This window comes from Leptidea sinapis, chromosome 42 (genome assembly GCF_905404315.1).
Source record: "Leptidea sinapis chromosome 42, ilLepSina1.1, whole genome shotgun sequence".
Classification (NCBI taxonomy): Eukaryota; Metazoa; Arthropoda; class Insecta; order Lepidoptera; family Pieridae; genus Leptidea; species Leptidea sinapis.
In genome coordinates this window covers 8,411,014-8,428,371 of record NC_066306.1, presented here as the reverse complement: position 1 = coordinate 8,428,371, position 17,358 = coordinate 8,411,014, and the positions used below count along the sequence as shown (strand labels likewise).

Here is a 17,358-nt window from a genome sequence, read left to right as displayed (position 1 = left end):
AATATAAAAGCAATTTATTAAAGAAAAGTTAACAGTTTATTGGGGTGTTGTAATATCGCAAAGTGGGTTTATTATTTTTTAAAACCTCCACTACCAAATTAACCGCGCCTTCCTTGACCACCTCCAAATCGTCCTCCTTGGCCAAATCCTCCTCCGCCTTGGCCAAATCCTCCTCCATCTTGGCCAAATCTTCCTCCACCCTGGCCAAATCCTCCTCCGCCTTGGCCAAATCCACCTCCACCTCTACCACCTTGACCTCCAAATCCACCTCGGCCCCCACCACCTTGACATGACACCATCGCAGCACAGCAAATTAAGGCCAGTGCCAGTATAAAAACCTTAAAATAAGCATGTTATCTCATTTTAATTTGTATGAATGAATGCAGGAGGCTCACGGGATGGGGAGTGGTGAGGCAACCACCGACGGTCCTACGTAACAACAGGTGTCAAGAGATGCGTTGCCGGCCTTTAAGGTGGGAGTATGCTCTTTTGTCCCTAAGTCGTATCGGTTCGGGAAAACCGCAGCCGGTAATTGATTCCACAAAGTAGCTGTGCGAGGCAAGAATTTTCTTGCGAAACACGCGGTTGTGGAATGCTAGATGTCAACATGATGCGGGTGGTACTTTGCACCTAATGTCCGGTGGTGGAGTTCGTCCGTTGGAATCAACCCGAACAGCTCCTCTGAGCGCTCTCCGTGATAAATGCGGTTGAAGATGCAGAGAGAACCTACATCTCCAAGCAACTCAAAAGATTCAAGCCGATCGGAGATGACTTGATCGTCGATGATTCAAGCCCCTCTTCGTTGTATGCGGTCAAATGGAAGAAGCTTGTACTAGGGAGCACTCGTCCAGAGGTGAGAACAGTTCTCCATGTGAGGCTGAATGTGCACCTTATATAGCTGCAGGCGGTAGCTAATAGTGAAGTACTGTCTCGTCTTACCAAGCTTTTTAAAGGCCAGTTTTTCCTTCTCTTCCAAGTGACCACGGAACTGCACGTCGCTCGATATATCGACGCGAATGTATGCAAATACAGGCTGTGGCAATTATAGGAGTGATCCCGAATTGAGGGGATACAACAAAGGGAGACTTTATAGCGATGAACGCACAAACTTAGACGAATCCGAGCGTACACCTTTCTTAGGGATCGGGTGCACTAAAGCCGTCTTCCATAATTTCGGGACTACACCAGCTGATGAGTAGGAGAGCCAGAAAAGATGGGTAAGGACCTGCACCAGTTTGTAAAAAGTTGAGCTCGTGAGAACATATTATAAGAAACTCCACGACCACTCTTTTCAATCAAATAGTATTTAATCCATATAAAATGGCTGTAACATACATAACAGATTAGTTTGTAAGGTGCTGGATCCAATATAAATATCAGTCATGTTTAAAAAATACAAATTATTTCATGAAAAGTAATAAATAATTAAATGCATAAATATAATTTATCGTTTATTGGATGCATCAACCTTTAGAGCTTGAACTCATTGTTTGTGTTAGGATACTTCGTGAACATGATGGTCGTGATTACTGTCACAATAATTAGTAATTGCATCCAACAAATACAATGATTCATATGGTCAGAGTCGAGTTGGACGCGAAGAGGAAACCCAGGAGATCAGCTTTCTCTTTCGCGTCATGAGCCAGCGGGTCATCGTCACCAATGTGCTTCGACTTCGCGTTAGCAATAACTCTTTTGAGGGACCTTAATGATTGTAGTGTTTTTGAAGTAAGGTAGGGCTGAGATTTTTACAGGTTCATACAACCAGACATCCATTCATTCATACAAACTTTCGTATTTATAATATAGGTAGATACTTCTTTGCAAAGCAAGGCAGGGCTGAGATTTCACAGATTTGTAAGATTAAGTTTAGTATGTATCGATCTACCTATTTACTATGTCTGACCTAAATGTCTTGTCGTTCTCACTCTTTGCCTCAGATAGAAATGACGTCCGTCGCACACCATTGATTTAATATGAATGACGCTATGCTGGGCTATGTCTTTGTAGTGTTTCAGTTTCCTACGAGAACCCGTCACTTTTAGGGGATTTTTAAATTTTATAGGTAATACTTACACATTACACTTACGACTATGTGCAGTTGTTGTGTACTACGTTATTTATTTAAATAGAGGTTTTTAACCGTCCCAAGGGAACTCATAAATTTCCGGGATAAAAAGTATCTAAGATGTTGCCCGGGGATATAAAATATCATCATGCAAAATTTCAATTAAATCGATCCAATAGTTTCAGAGATTAGCCCGTACAAACAGAGAAATAAAAAAATCCAAAAAAATTAAGACATTTTTTTATGGAATAGGAGGACAAACGAGCGTACGGGTCACCTGGTGTTAAGTGATCACCTGGCACCCACAATCTCTTACGACACCAGAGGAGTCACAAGAGCGTTGTCGGCCTTTAAGGAAGGTGTACGCGCATTTTTTGATGGTACCCATGTCGTATCGTCCCGGAAACAACGCACAAGGAAGCTCATTCCACAGCTTTGTAGTACGTGGAAGAAAGCTTCTTGAAAACTGCACTGTGGAGGACCACCACAAATCCAGATGGTGGGGATGATATCCTACCTTGTGGCATGTCTTGCGAAGGTGAAATTCGGCGGCAGAAATCAGGTTACACAGCTCTTCGGAACGGTCCCCGTGTTAAATGCGGTAGAAGACCCACAATGAAGCGACATCCCCACGCAACGCCAAGTGATCCAGCCGTTCACAGAGCTGTGGGTCCTCGACAATTTGAGCTGCTCTACGTTGCCCGCGGTCAAATGGATCGAGCTGATACTGGGATACGACAGACCAGAGATGACAGCAATATTCCATGTGTGGCCGAACCTGCGCTTTGTAGAGCGCTAGCAATGTGGGCCAGCTTGAGGTATTGCCGTGGTCTATTAATGACGCCCAGCTTCTTCGAAGCCAATTTGGCTTTGCCCTCCAGATGGCCAAGGAATTTTCAATCGCTCGAGATTTCGAGACCCAGTATTCCGATAATAGGTGAGGCTTTAAGGGAAGTGTTGTCGAAGAGCGGTGATACGACAAATGGGTTTTTTTTAGTGGTAAAGGAGCAAAGTTGAGTCTTCTGGGGGTTAAATTGGACAAGGTTCAATTTACTCCATTCCGCAACCTTCTCAAGAGAGGACTCGATAGAAGACACAAGTTTCTCCCGGCATTGGTCAACGATTTCCCAAGAGAGACCTGCATGGCCCATGTATATGGCATCACAAGTGCTGTCGTCTGCATAGCATGACTTGTTCCATTTCTCTTCTTACATCCCCCTAAATCAGTTTTTATAATTTTTTTCTTTATTTTAATTTATCATAAGTATAGATAGAAAAACGATAAATTGTATGTACGATATATTTGCTAGGTCTGAGAATCGGTTGTCATCTATTTTTTATAGCCCAAAAACTTTAATTATTGAATTTTTTTATTACTTTATATGGCAATACAGTGTTTGCTGGGTCAGCTAATAAAATACGGTTTTTTATGTATTTGTCAATAATTTTTCATAACATCAAGAATTATTTCGTAACGTATGCTCCTTGTTGTTATAATGAAATTGGTTCACAGCAGAACTGTCAAACCGTGCGTCAATAAATTCTCACGCAGAAAATATGTCCACATAAAACAAATATCTATATATATAAAAATCAATTGCTGTTCGTTAGTCTAGCTAAAACTCGAGAACGGCAGGACCGATTTGGCTAATTTTCGTCTTGAATTATTTGTGGAAGTCCAGAGAAGGTTTAAAATGTTTTAATAAACATAAAAAAACTAATTGGAATTTTTCTAACTTTTTAAGGAGATAAAAAAATAAACTTCCTTAAAACATGGGTAACACTTAAAAAAGGATTCCTTATGTTTGTTTTAAGTTTTTTTTTATACAATAGTTATGTCTTTTATTTATCGATTGAGGTTGTACGAAGTCTGCCAGGTCAACTAGTAGGAAATAAAAATAATTATGGGTCCCAAATCAAAATAAAATCAAGTCCTATCTCTCAAGTTGGACTAAACTGCACTCCATGAAGTAATCCCCATTTAAATCCGTTCATTAGTTTAGAGTCCATCGCGGACAAACAACGAGTCACGTAATTTATATATATTAAGATTTAACACAAATAAACAAATAAAATATAATATAGATAAAAAATCGAATCGTATTTATCGTTTTAAAAAGTAGGAACAAATTTTTATATATATCATAATAATTCAGTATAGTTTATGATAATGTAGAACTAACTCTCCAATTTTTATAATTGGTCTAACTACTAACCTTGTTAAACATGGCTGCCAAATTATTTTGACCGTCGTGAACAACTGATTTACACAAACTATCGACACCTCCTTAAATAATACAATTGCGTACATTCAATCAATTCCAAGGCAGAGTTCTCAACCTTTTTTCACCTACTTAAAAAAAGGTGAAAATTTTCAATTCTTTTCTGTGTTATTCTTGTGTTTTCTTGTTACCCGATTTCTCCGCCAATTATGAACCGATTTTAATAATAATTTTGTGTAAGAACATCCTTTCTACTGATAAAAAATGGGGTTTTTCCTAAAAATATTAATTGAAATAATCACCACTTGAAAAGGAATTTTATTGAATTTACCTAATAGTAAATAATTATTGTCAATAGAAGTCGGTTTTATGTTTTACCTCTTAGATTAATTATTTGAAATAGTTATTTATTAGTCAAATAGTTAATTGTATAATATTAGTAAGTGTTCCGTAATTTTTGCAAGTGTTTTGTGATACATGTTTTTGCTTATTTGAAATAGTACTTTAAGAATAATCCTTTTGTATCTTAGTCCAATGAACGCACACTTAATACTCCGAATTGTTTATGTGCACCATTTTATATCAGTAAGAAAATTTGTGTAAAGATAAGACTTAAATATCTGTGTCTTATAAATGGATTAATAAATAAACTTTTTTTTTTATTATTTCAAAATCCAGTATCACCATTATTAAAAGATTGTATATTTCAAATGTTATTTCGCCTTTGTATTTTCTATAATGTGAGTAGAATGGTAATAGCGCTTGTCATGACATCCGTTGGTTTTGAATGAATCGTTTTAATTAAATAACAAATGTAAAAAATAAACAATATAATCGACATTATTTTCATTTTTATTTTTCGGCTTAAGTTTTGCAATATCTGACGATTTGTTTGCAAGTTACTTGTATAGTTTGCATATATTTGAGTTAGTGCTCTATGATAATAATTCTTGTAATTTGGTCTTACGTCATATGTATACATGGATTGAGGGAAAAAAAAGGCAAAAAATATGGCCCAAACTACTAGTGCTGTGATTTAAAACCAATATTTAACAAAATTAAACAAACCTTTTTAATATTGCTAATTTTATTGTGTATATTTTATTAAATACTGGCCACATAGAGTGTCACGCCTTAAAATCGATAGTTTAAAATGTATTTTAATCATACATTCGTTTCTGTCCATTTCTTTTGCAAAGAGTTGGAATTAAGTTAAAATATAAGCTTGTGTAATTAATAACGTTTTAACAAACAAAATGTTTTTTAAAGATTTACAAGACTTTTTTCCGCCTCAAGTTACAAGGGCGTTTATTGCAAGACCAAGGTAGAAGAAACGTTAAGTGGCTTTACTTGTTAGCGTGCCTCGTACAAACTGTCTCTACCCGCAGAGACCTCCTGGTCTTCCTAGTAGTAGAAACGGCTTTACTTATTATAATTGGCTTACTATCCTATCCCCATTGATGCACACCTCCGCTGCGAAACTATAACAGCGGAACCACAGTGGTTTCACCATGTGTGGTCCGTGCGAAGGAGAAGCGGAACACTGCGAAACTACCTGTTCTAAAACATAGGTTTGACTGCAATCCTTTCTCTTTTCCCGCGCGGCTTCGTCGATTAGTTTGTGGAAGTAGATAAAAATAAAAAGCAAAACTATATTTTTTTCATAAACTGGACTTCGATTTTTCAAAAAGGTGATTGAAGCGGTCAGATTTTAATATTATAAATTCACCAAGAATATAATTGATGTCACTCGATTCAATCAACTCGACTGATTCGCATGACGTTTCGACGCAGTTCCACTTCTCAATCTTGTCACAGCGGAATCCCTTCAGCTGTTTCGCTACTCGTATTTAACAGCGGAAGTGTGCTACGGGTTTGATAGACCATTTTTATCGCCTTTGCTCGGCGACGCTTTCAAGCGGCGTAGTGTAGTAGTCAGCGAGCATACATTAAAAAGACTAATACATCAGCAAGTTTTACTAGATCGGTGACCGGTTTGGCTTCCCCGAGTACGTCATCGACTCGAGCAATTAGATTCGTTCTAGAACGTGCCAACTTGGCAGTGGACCGGTGAAGTACCTAAGGTTTTGTTTACGGATGAGAGTATGAGAACGTTAAGAGCTCCATATGACCAGAAAGGGTATGGGAACACATGACTACGTGTCCTTTCCATGAAAATTATTTGGTAAGAAATTCTAGACCAACCAAAATAATACCACATCATATTCAAATTCAAATATTTTTATTCAAAATAGGATGTGACTTAAACTATTTTTTTAATGTAAATAAGGGTCAAGACGAGGAGGACTTTCAGCTGATAGTAATTGATACGCCCTGTCAAATTACGCAAAACCCAAAAATTCTGAGCGGCACTACAATTGCGCCCGTCACCATGTTAAGCCTCATTTGCCCAGTAAGTTCACAAGCTACGGCGCCCTTCAGACAGAAATAAACACAATAATGCTTACACATTACTGCTTCACGGCAAAAAAGGGCGCCGTTGTGGTACCAATAATCTAGCCGGCATCCTGTGCAAAAAAGCCCACTGGTAAAACTATTATAGTGAGATAAAATTAAGTTGTGATTATAACCTGACCAATTACGATATGTTGCAATCGTTACCTGACCAATGAGCATACAGTACCCCGCGCCCGCTGTATCCCAGTTGTCTGACTGAATTGTGTGCATTGCGAACACTATGAAAGTTTCTGGTGTATAGTTCGATATTTATACAATATATAATATAATCTTTGAAGGGATAACTTCATGTGGGAGGATAAACCGCTTCGTAACGTAACGCGTTATGGCGTCAGTCAGTCTGGCTTCCTTTTCTATCTGAGTTTGTTGCGCCCATTCTTCTCAGGTTTGAGGCATTCATTTTGGAATGGGTGGTAGTTTTTTGACTTTCAATAAGTGATTTCACATCCTATTTTGAATATTTATATTTGAATTTGAAATTTGAATATCGTGCATACGGTAGTAGTAGGCAGGCTCCTCCTCTCTCACTCTAATTAATTGTTACATTTATATTCAAATTCAAATATTTTATATTCAAAATAGGATGTGACATCACTTATTGAAAGTCAAAAACTACCACATATTCTAAATGGAATGCCTCTCAGACCTGAGAAGAATGGGCGGAACAAACTCAGCGGGCTTTTTTTTCACCGAAAAAATATGTTTACAAAGTTATATTGTACAAGGAAATTGATTATTTAATAGTCTGAGGGCGGTCCCTCCATTCTCAATCTGTGGTATTATTAAGAAAGTCATTTTTTTATAGAATAGGAGGACAAACGAGCGTACGGGTCACCTAGTATTAAGTGATCACCGCCGCCCACAATCTCTTGTAACACCAGAGGAATCACAGGAGCGTTGCCGGCGATTAAGGAAGGTTATTTATGTTATAACAAACATTACCACACAAACGTTTTTTAACATTTCTGTTGAATAACGTAATACTTTTGTTTTGAACATATACTGGGATCTTGTTGTAAAAGCACACAGTAAAATGAAATAATTATACTAATAATGTACATACACAAAAATCTAATACACATTTTCAAGACTTGTAACAAAGAATAGTATACATATATATGTAGCAATCAATAAAATATATTATTAATAATAATAAATAACCTTCCCTTACATTATCATATTAATAAACATAATTTGTTTTTCTCATTTTTCTTTTCGACTCTTACTCTTATTTAGTTTAAGACAAACTGCAGTAATTTTAATTCTCAAATTTATTTTTAGAAATTTAAACAATTTAATATTTGTATTCCAATACAGGGGTTTGATTCAAGTTAAAATTACAATTAATATAATTTTTACCAATATTTATGAATGATGCGGGACTCGAATGGAATCAATTTATATAATTTATTCAATAGATATATGACTGAGATTTTATATCCCTTTAATTATATCTGCCAACACCACCTCGTGATCTTTCATTGCTTCTAGATTCACTAGAACTTCTGCTGCTGCCGGAATCACCACTTCTTCCTCTGGAACCCTGCTCCCTACCGTAGCTAGATTCACCTAAACAAAACAATATAGATTTGATCATTTATACGTCTAGAAAGGCTAGGAAAGCTGTGAAAACGGGGAAAAAATGAATTTTGAGCAATGCACGCACACTAACACAAAGTGTCACACAAATCGCGAGTGTAAGTCGTAGCTTGTCACGCACACTAAACTCATATTTCTGGCCTGTTTTTATCGGTTGTCTAACAGCAAGAGAATCTATCTAGACCTATAAATTATGTAAGCAAAGAGGCATATTTGATGATGCCTCACTCTTGAAGTGATACAGAAGTTAACAATTATTCCAACAAGAACACTCATTTTTATTCATGCATGTATTATTGCTTGTACAGACGCAGTGAAAAATGTTATCCCTGCAAGTGTTTGTGTTATATTTAGGAAACATCTACTAGCTGCTATTATATGAGCTATAAATATATACTTAGTCTCGCCATAAATACTGTTACAACTAAAAAAAAACAAGATATTATATTTGAATTTGGAATCTGTCATTTTTATACTATTGTTGATTAAGTTTTCTTATTTTTGTCGCCAATACATTGTACAATATTTTGTGATATTAAAGTGGAGTGGGGTGATAAAGAGAACTGAATCGCTGTGATTGCATTACACAAAGTAGGTATGGAGCCAAATGCAATTTTTAAAATTCTCTATATGCTTGGTATTAGTAAAATGCTTGTGTACCGGGCTATTAATTACCTATTAATAGCCCGGTACAATGAGACCTCCTGTTTGGGACAGAAAAAGATCTGGCCGTCCACGTAGTATTCGTACGAAAGGTGGTCGAAGCAGTAAGGGAAAGAATTCGAAGAAATCCTGTCCGAAAGCAAAAGATTTTATATCGGGAGATGAAGAAAGCACCTAAAACCAATGTCGCGTATTTTAAAAGATGACTTAGGACTTGCTGCCTATAAGAGACGTCATTTCATCAGACGGTCATTTCTTAAGTGATAATTTAAAAAAGGATAGGGTGGTAATTTTGTTAGCGAATGAGAATTTGTTTACAACTGAGCATCATTTTAACAAACTAAATGACCGTATTTGTACGAGTAAATTAAAAAATAATATCATATTAATAAAAAAATATCAGTGTTATTAAGCACTTAAACTTATTTGATGAATATGTCAACTGGACAATCTACTCAATCATAACACTTAATCCCACACGTTAAAATAAATGCAAATAAGACTGACTGAGATGAAGTATTTGCTAGTTATTGACAGATAAATCGTTCGCTATCACCACCTTGAACTTAAACATCACCACTACTACCGGTTTCTTTCGAGTGCAAGTCAACACATCTATTTTATTAAAAGGACGACTATCTGATACCATTGTACTATCAGTTCCATATTCTAGCGACACACGACTTGCATTCTTTTCATAACTCACCCACTACACTCACACAAAATATGGGAACTTACCCCCTTATTCATAATGGTCCGCTAACTTAAAACAGCCGCTAAGGAGTGTTATTTCTCATTCTGACTTAGGTCAATAGAAGAAGACAGAGTGAGAATTAGCAATGCTTTAAGTTATCAGACTATTATGAATAAGGGGGTATAATTTTAATAATATTCAACAATAAATTATTTGAAAACAACTCAAAAGTATTACTATTACCTGAACTTCTTTGACCGCTATATCTACGATCAAAACCGCTAGAATCTTCCATACCTCCTGAACTCCCAGTTATTGCACTTCCCTCACCGCGAGTTTCACTTAAAACGCCAGACTCGCTGTTGGTGGATCGTCCTGATTGACTCCTCGAGTCCTTAGAACCACTGTCACTCCTACCCACATCTCTAAAAACTTCACTTATTTTCTCTTTCAAGCCTTCACAGTGACCTATAGCCAGTAAGGCACATAAAGCTCCGAGTACTAGTAGCGCCTGTTGAAAACACACTGATAATATTAATCTTAATCAACTAATATGCAATAGAATATTATTATCTATTAAGGCAACAGTGAATATACATCTCCTGAATTAAGGAGCGCTTAAGATGGAAAAATTTGCAGCGATTTTACCATACAAACTTTCTCGACTGTTTTCTTTAAAATTCAGAAATGAAGAGAGGTGGAAATTGTTAAGCTTACATAAACTATTTGACAATTTAATTGATAGCTTATACTTGAGAATATTGTATGAAACTAACGTCCCTTTTTTGTTCTTGTAGTGAAAGCAAATACAAGACTTGGTAAAAAAGCTCCAATCGAGCAAATATCGAAAGAATGTAATAAGTATTTAAATAAAATACCATACTTGGAAAATTGGTCTTGAAAGATTTATAAATAAATATTGTAAAAATCATTAAACGTAAATATTGAACCATTTGTAATATTTTACTTTTACAAACATTTAATTTTAATGTCATTAGATATAAATCTTAATATATATATATTTATTTTGTGCGTCTGTTGTAAATGAACTCCTCCTACACGGCTGGACCGATTTTAATGAAACTTTCTGTGTGTCTTCAGGTGGATTAGAGAATCGTTTAGATTCACAATTGAACTACCTCCTAAACGGCTGGACTGATTTTGATAATGTTTTTGTATGTTCCAGTGAATTTGAGATTGGTGTGTGTCTTCAGGTGGATTCGAGAATGGTTATATTCACAATTGAACTACCTCCTGAACGGCTGGACCGATTTTGATGATTTTTTAATGTGTTCCAGTCAATTTGAGATTGGCTTAGATTCTCAATTCCGTCCATATAATATAATTCTCCTGCTCATGTGTATGTTAGCGAACACCTAACGGCTGGACCGTTTTTTTTAATTTAAGACGTGTATACAGGACAACGTCTGTCGGGTCCACTAGTATTTTAATAAATATATTTAAATTTTGTAACTAATTGTCGGAATATTAATATTTAAAATATATTTTTTATAGTCACCTTAGTTGATCCCATTGTTTCGGAGCACAGATTAACATCGCTGGATACACTGACTTGTATATAAACCACACTAATATATTCTATATAGATTCCATTATAAGTTATTTCCACGAAGTAATGTCAGTACAGTCATTTATAACCCATATATTACAATATAATAAAATCGTTGTACATTGAATATTTCATTTAAAGAATACTGTGTATTCTATAAACAATACCGAAGCGAAACATTAAGTTTATATAATTTTTGTCTGTTTGCCGTTATGTATGTTCGGGCAAAACGCAACTGAATTATTTACTGACTGATTTAAACGCGCTGTCTCAGACTGTTTCCGAAATTATTATGTGCCCTATTATGAATTATACGCAAATTCTTATTAAACTTATAGTTACTTATTGTTATTACTTAAATTGTAACATACTAACATAGTTTTTTAGGTAAAAAATATAGGAGTCTATTGCCTCTATAAAGAAATTTATTATAATGGTAGTATTTAAAATTTTGCATGATTATTGTCTAAATGTCGGGACATAATATTATCTCTCTAGAACATTAATAGTATTAATAATATATTCCTCCTGCTTTATATCGTTCACGCAGAAGACATCGCGGGCAACAGCTAGTTTTTAATAATTCTATCATTCTGAATTTAACTGAGAAGCAATTATTAAATACTTGAAATTGTTTGCTAATTACTTGCAGGAATTATAATGTATTCTTGACTTACTATTATAGATTATAAATAATTATCCAATATAGTTTCTTTTCAAAAATGATGTATTTTAATTGAATCTTAAAAAAAAGATTTTACGATGATTGTTATTGGGTGACATCATAGCTCTGGAAACGACTGGACTTGGGGTCCGACCGACGTAGTAATATCATATTACGGGTTTTTAATTCCGGTTGTTTCAGAATAATGGATATTTATATGTGTTATGTATAATGAAGTATTTATATTATCTATACTAATATTTTAAAGAGGAAAGATTTGACTTTTTGCTTATTTGTTTGTTTGCATCGGATAGGCTCCAAAACTACTGAACCGATTTGAAAAATTCTTTCACTGCTGGGAAGCTACACTATCCCCGGGTGATATAGGCTGTATAATATTTTCAAGAACATTAGGGATACTTACTAAAACTCGAATAATGAACCGAACGAATAAAAAACCCAAGATGTAAAAAAAAATTAAAATAGTATTCTTTAAATCGCGTGCGCTGTGAAAACTATTGTTGGAATAATAAAATAATGTACTACGACTTTACAGAACATATGATTATTTACAAAAGGTATCGCGACAGTTATACATAGGGCACACTAAAAGTTTTGCACTTCTAGCTAACCGGAACTATTACGAATGTTTTTTTTTAAACGTTGCAACCTTCTTAGTATTAAGAAAAAAACAATTGGCGGGAAATCATTTGTCAGTTATTTTTCTATCACACATCAAAGTTCGCAACGAAAGAGGAATTAAGTCAAAAAGATTTTGGAGCAATGATTTTTTATGATTTTATTAGTTCTCTCTCACAGCAAGACTGTGCCGCTCCTCTTCAAAATGCTTTTGGGAGAGAAGCACCTTGCTTGAGCACCGTGAGGCGATAGTTTGATGAATTTGCGAGAGCTCGGGTTACTTTACATGACGAATTTCGTGATGGGCGGCCCTTCACTGCCGTCAACGAAAATAATATGGCTAATTAAAGAAAACCCGCGGATTACCTATGAGACAATTCGAGAACTATTGGGGATTGGTATGAGCCAAATTCAGAAAATTTTACACAAAGAATTGAAAATTCGGAAACTTTGTTGTCGTTGAATCCCTCATGAATTGACAGCGGAGCTGAAGCATACTCGCGTGGAATGGTGCTCACAGATGCTAATAAAGTATGACCACGGACATTCTAATGCTGTTTATGACATTGTCACAGGAGATGAAACGTGGATTTATTGTTTTTAACCCGAAAAAACAGCAATCTTGTGAATGGGTGTTTGAAAATGAGAACAGGCCAACAAAAGTGAGGCAGGCGAGAAACGTTGGTAAAAAATTTATCGCCCTTTTCTTCTCAGCAACGGGTCCCACCAGCGCAATTCCACTTGAAGATCAAAAGAGTGTTAATGCCGAGTGGAATTCTACAATTTGCTTACCCAGCGTGTTAAAAAAATTTCGCGAAAGACGACCAAAAAGCCGCTTTCTCCTACAACATGACAATGCTTCTTCATACACGGCCAACAAAACTAAGTCATTTTTAGCTTCCGAAAAATTACAACTCGCCACCCATCCTGCACATAGCACCCTGTGATTTCTGTATGTTCCCCAAAATCAATGATTTGATGAGAGGTTTCGCTTTAACCAATTCCGAAGAGGCAGTGATAGCGTTCAATCAGCACGTAGAAAACATGCCTTCAGATCTGTAGTACTCCTGTTTTAAAAAATGGTTCGATCGCATGAAAAAATGTTTAAAATGTAAAGGAGAGTATTTTGAAAAGCAATAAACGTAATATTTTGGTTAAAACATGTAGATTTTTTTAAGTTACGCAAAACTTTTAGTGTGACCTACGTATAACAAAAGTGATATTTAAAGTAAAACTGAACACAAATTGGTGATAGGATTCCTGTTTATTTTACGTCTTAAAAAGTAGTTATCTGAGATAAGGGTAGTTAAAGTGTGTATAAAAACATTAAGCAGTTAATAGAGCAAGTAGTTTAAGTATAGGAAACATTAAGTCTATTTTATAACTTGAGCTAGTATATATAGACAAGAGATACTTTGACTTCATAGTAGAAACAAACTATTCTTCAAAAACTCAACATGAATTCAAAGGTAAGAATGCTTTCTACTTAAAATTTGACAGCCAAAATCATCCAGCTGTTAAATTCCAACTGGTTTCAAGAGTCGAAGGCGCAATAACCAGCTAAGCCCGCTAACCACGGTGACCGCGGTATGATCCTCAGCAGCCCCTTCCAATCGTCTTTATGGCGAGACTAGTGTTGGATGGAAACATTTGATTCCATCCTACAAGCACATAGCCGTCAGTGATCATATTCTAATACTGTTGTCTATTGTGAAAGTAAAGCTTCTTTGACTAGCAAATAAAAATAAATATATATATATTTCCCAAAATTTATTTTGCAACAAAAGCGTTTCTTATCCTTTTGAATATTTGAAAGAAAAACAATATTGTAATTGATTTATATCATCAACAGGTAGTAATTGTTAGTGTTGCCGTTCTCGCCTGCGTGGTCTTGTGCCAGGCTGACGTACCAAGAAGAACTCGTGCCGCGGCTGAAGACACGTCTTCTACTCTCCCCAACGTTAAAGAATTCACAGAGTTGGTCGAACAAATTCAGAAGAATCCCTCTGAATTCTTTACTACTATATCTAAGGCTTTTAAGAAGAGATTCGGTTCCCTCAGTGGAGGTTTAAGTAATACTGGCACTAGCAAGTAACTGACTTGCATTAATTACCATGTTTTACAATTTAATGAAATAAAATAATGTATCGTGCACATTTTCTTTTACTTGCCTTCATATAAATGAAACGCCTGATTTTCGAATACCATGTGTAATTTAAATTACTACTCAGATAATATTTGATTAAGTTTTTAATGAGCTGACATATTTTGTTAAAGCAACAACATTACTGTAACTCCTTGTTATCATAATATACGGGTTAACACATAATACTTCAAATGCAATAAGTTGATAACAGGATTTTTTTTTTTTTTTTTTATGGAATAGGAGGACAAACGAGCGTACGGGTCACCTGGTGTTAAGTGATCACCGCCGCCCACACTCTCCTGCAACACCAGAGGAATCACAAGAGCGTTGCCGGCCTTTAAGGAAGGTGTACACGCTTTTCTTGAAGGTACCCATGTCGTATCGTCCCGGAAACACCGCACAAGGAAGCTCATTCCACAGCTTCGTGGTACGAGGAAGAAAGCTCCTTGAAAACCGCACTGTGGAGGACCGCCACACATCCAGATGGTGAGGATGATATCGTAACTTGTGGCGTGTCGTGCGAAGGTGAAATTCGGCGGCAGGAATCAGGTTGAACAGCTCTTCGGAACACTCCCCGTGATAAATGCGGTAGAAGACACACAATGAACCGACGTCTCTACGCAACGCCAAGTGATCCAGCCGTTCACAGAGTACTGGGTCCCCGACAATTCGAGCTGCTCTGCGTTGCACGCGGTCAAATGGATCGAGCTGATACTGGGGTGCGCCAGACCAGAGATGACAGCAATACTCCATGTGAGGCCGGACCTGCGCTTTGTAGAGCGCTAGAATGTGGGCCGGCTTGAAGTATTGCCGTGCTCTATTTATGACGCCCAGTTTCTTTGGAGCCAGTTTGGCTTTGCCCTCCAGATGGCCACGGAATTGGCAATTGCTCGAGATTTCGAGACCCAATATTCCGATACTAGGCGAGGCTTTAAGGGAAGTGTTCTCGAAGAGCGGTGATACGGCAAATGGGGTTTTATTAGTGGTAAACGCGCAAACTTGAGTCTTCTGGGGGTTAAATTGGACAAGGTTCAACTTACCCCATTCCGCAACCTTCTCGAGAGAGGACTCGATAGAAGACACAAGTTTCTCCCGGCACTGGTCGACGTTTTCCCGAGAGAGACCTGCATGGCCCGTGTATACGGCATCACCAGTGCTGTCGTCTGCATAGCAATGCATGTTGGCGGTGTCCAACATATCATTGATATGCTGAAGGTCCACTTGCATAAGCTCTCGGGAAACCCAAATGATGGAAGTTTTGCGAGGAGCGCCTTGTGCCATACACGATCAAAGGCCTTCGCTATATCCAGACCAACTGCCAGGACTTTTTGGGATCGGATGGACAAGGGCTGACTTCCATGAATCAGGGACTACGCCTTTTGAATAAGAGTGCCGGAATAAACGCGTTAGCACCGGCGTCAACTCAGGGGCACACGTTCTAAGCACGATTGGAGAAATGCCATCCGGCCCGCTCGACTTCCTGACGTCCAACGAAAACAGAGCTCGCCTAACAGTTTTCTGTCGGAACTGTACTTCAGGCATGGAGCTCTGACACCGCGGGATGGTCGGCGGTGTTTTTCCGTTGTCGTCAAGAGTCGAGTTGGAGGCAAAAAGAGTGCACAGGAGATCGGCTTTCTCTTTTGCAGTATGGGCCAGGGTGTTATTCCTCATGTGCAACGGCGGCATGGACGGCTGGTTGAAGTTACCAAGAGCAGCTTTCGACAACGACCAGAACTTGCGTGTTCCGGTCGGGTAACTGGAAAGCTGCTCGCCAATTTTGACGACGTGCTTCGATTTCGCACGGGCGATTTGCCGCTTAAAAAATCTGGAGGCACGGTTATATTTCCTCTTCAGAACTTTGCAGTTCGGATCCTTTGAGCCCAGCGCCGCAACCCAAGTTCGATACGCCTGTTTTTTGCTGCCAGATGCTGCTTTAACTGACGCATCGAACCAGGGCTGTGATCTGCCACCGATCGGTACTACAGAGCTTGGTATAAAAATATCCATGCCCTGCAGTATCACATCGGCTACTGCAACCGCGCAGGCACAAGGATCATCCGAAGGGAAACAAACCCTGCCCCAAGGGTAGGATGCAAAAAAGGAACGCATCCTATCCCAATCTGCTGACTTGTAGTGCCAAACGCGGCGGGTCGCTGGTGGTCTGCGACGTTGGCGTCGGATAGGCACTACACTCCTGACCACGCAATGGTCGGACGTTCCGAGACGGGGCGTCGACAGAGACCTGGTAACCATCGGGATGTGTAGTCAGCAGAAGATCTAATAAGGACGGCATGTGGCTATCCACATCCGGGAGCCGCGTCGGCGACTCAACCAATTGGGACAGACCATACGCCAATGCAAAATTATGCACAGATCGCCCTGCGTAGTCTGTGGTACGTGATCCAAGCCATACGGCATTGTGCCCGTTGAAATCACCCAAGACTACGATTTCAGCGGAGGGGATCTGAGCAAGCACGTCATCAAATGCCGCTTGAACGCAGCCCATGAGGTAATCCGTTTCTGCGTTACCACTATGGGACCTGTAGACACACGCATAGATGCGGACACGGTCCTCTAAATCTACGCGGAGCCAGAGAGTAGACAGGCCCCTACCC

The 17,358-nt window shown here is 37.9% G+C and overlaps 3 long non-coding RNA genes across 3 annotated transcripts; 1 reads left to right on the top strand and 2 right to left on the bottom strand.

Moving 5' to 3' along the window:
- Positions 1-4,405, bottom strand: LOC126976926 (uncharacterized). The gene is made up of 2 exons (XR_007732029.1): positions 4,285-4,405; positions 1-338 (listed from the first exon to the last, which is right to left on the bottom strand). It is a non-coding gene; the product is annotated as an uncharacterized LOC126976926 (long non-coding RNA).
- Positions 4,406-8,001: 3,596 nt separating this feature from the next.
- On the bottom strand, positions 8,002-11,342 carry LOC126976928 (uncharacterized). Its single transcript, XR_007732031.1, has 3 exons — positions 11,244-11,342; positions 9,968-10,235; positions 8,002-8,337 (listed from the first exon to the last, which is right to left on the bottom strand). It is a non-coding gene; the product is annotated as an uncharacterized LOC126976928 (long non-coding RNA).
- Positions 11,343-13,953: 2,611 nt separating this feature from the next.
- LOC126976916 (uncharacterized) lies at positions 13,954-14,751 on the top strand. The gene is made up of 2 exons (XR_007732018.1): positions 13,954-14,066; positions 14,450-14,751. It is a non-coding gene; the product is annotated as an uncharacterized LOC126976916 (long non-coding RNA).
- Positions 14,752-17,358: the final 2,607 nt, after the last annotated feature.